This window comes from Pinus tabuliformis, chromosome 4_1 (assembly GCF_031772625.1).
Source record: "Pinus tabuliformis cultivar Carrire ecotype Pingquan chromosome 4_1, CPIR1, whole genome shotgun sequence".
Classification (NCBI taxonomy): domain Eukaryota; kingdom Viridiplantae; phylum Streptophyta; class Pinopsida; order Pinales; family Pinaceae; genus Pinus; species Pinus tabuliformis.
In genome coordinates this window covers 468,190,745-468,191,998 of record NC_142303.1, presented here as the reverse complement: position 1 = coordinate 468,191,998, position 1,254 = coordinate 468,190,745, and positions in this window count along the sequence as shown.

Sequence of the window (1,254 nt, the reverse complement as noted above, 5' to 3'; positions counted from 1 at the left end):
ATATGTTGCAATATCCGCTTTTAAGGCTGCAAAGGGATCCTTGTGGTCCAGCCCTCTACTTTTGTAAGTTTTTGAAACTTGCGGTGCAAAATAGCATGCTGCTATTCTCATGTGATTTTTATTTTCTGATATTTTAAACCAAATGAATTGTTTATTTCAGTCTTCTTTTTCTAAGTAAATGGAATGACCTTCTTTTTCCCTCACTAATGCCATGATACCCCCACGTCCTTTTCCATTCCCCACTACCTTGTTCCACCCTACCATCTTCTAGTACCTGAGTTGGAACTGCCTTGTGTTCATGTGTTTCTATGAGGCAAATTATGTCTCTATCTTCCACAATAAGCCTTAACCCAGGTCCTCATCTCCATGGGTAACCTCTAAAGTTCCATTTAACTAATCTTAAGGAAACTTGGGCATGAATTGATTGCCATTTGTTTTGACATGCAAAACTCACAATTGAGTCTTTGTCCCTACTTGCCCATATTGACCTTGCTATTTGATTTCCTGCTAAAGAGTTTGATGCCTCTTCTTTGTTACCATATTGCTGCTTTGTTTTGGAAGGAGGTCCAAAATGCACTATCACAACTTTACCTTTATAAATCCATGCTCTCTTGCCCTCATCCCTTGTTGCCCTAACCTTTGACATTTCCTCCCTCCTTTCCTCTTGTTGTCTTATAGTTAAATCTTCTTCTAGAAAAAAGCGAGAACCCCTCAAGAGTTGCTTCTTGCTTAGAATGATATATTTATCACGCAAGCTAGGAATGATGACTTTTATGGGCCTGACTCTCTCACCATTAATCTTACCCACTCTCCATGCTTGACATATTTTTCCTTGCCAAAGCAACTTGTCTTTTAAGAAGTACCTTGAAAGGTCAAGAATACATTCATTTTTCCCGTAGTCCCCTTTAATAATTATGTTTGGTGCTCTATATTGTCTTTCCTTGCTTTTTCTATCTTACATATTTCTAATCCGAATGTTTGTTTCTCCTTCCCTATTAGCATAATTTCTAATAACTTGAGCCCAAGTTTTGGAAACTTTTGTGGAACCTCCTTTCCTTTATTCTCTTGTTTCTTCTTCATGGCTCTCTATTTGGGCAACTACTTTCCATTTATCCTAGGATGGTTTCACATTCACCACCTATGTACTTTTCACTATAGATTTCTTCATGTTTTGCACATCCATCTTCATGCGTTGTCATTATGTCTTCCCTATCAAGAAAGCTTCCTATAGCAATGCCACTTGCTCCTTCAAAA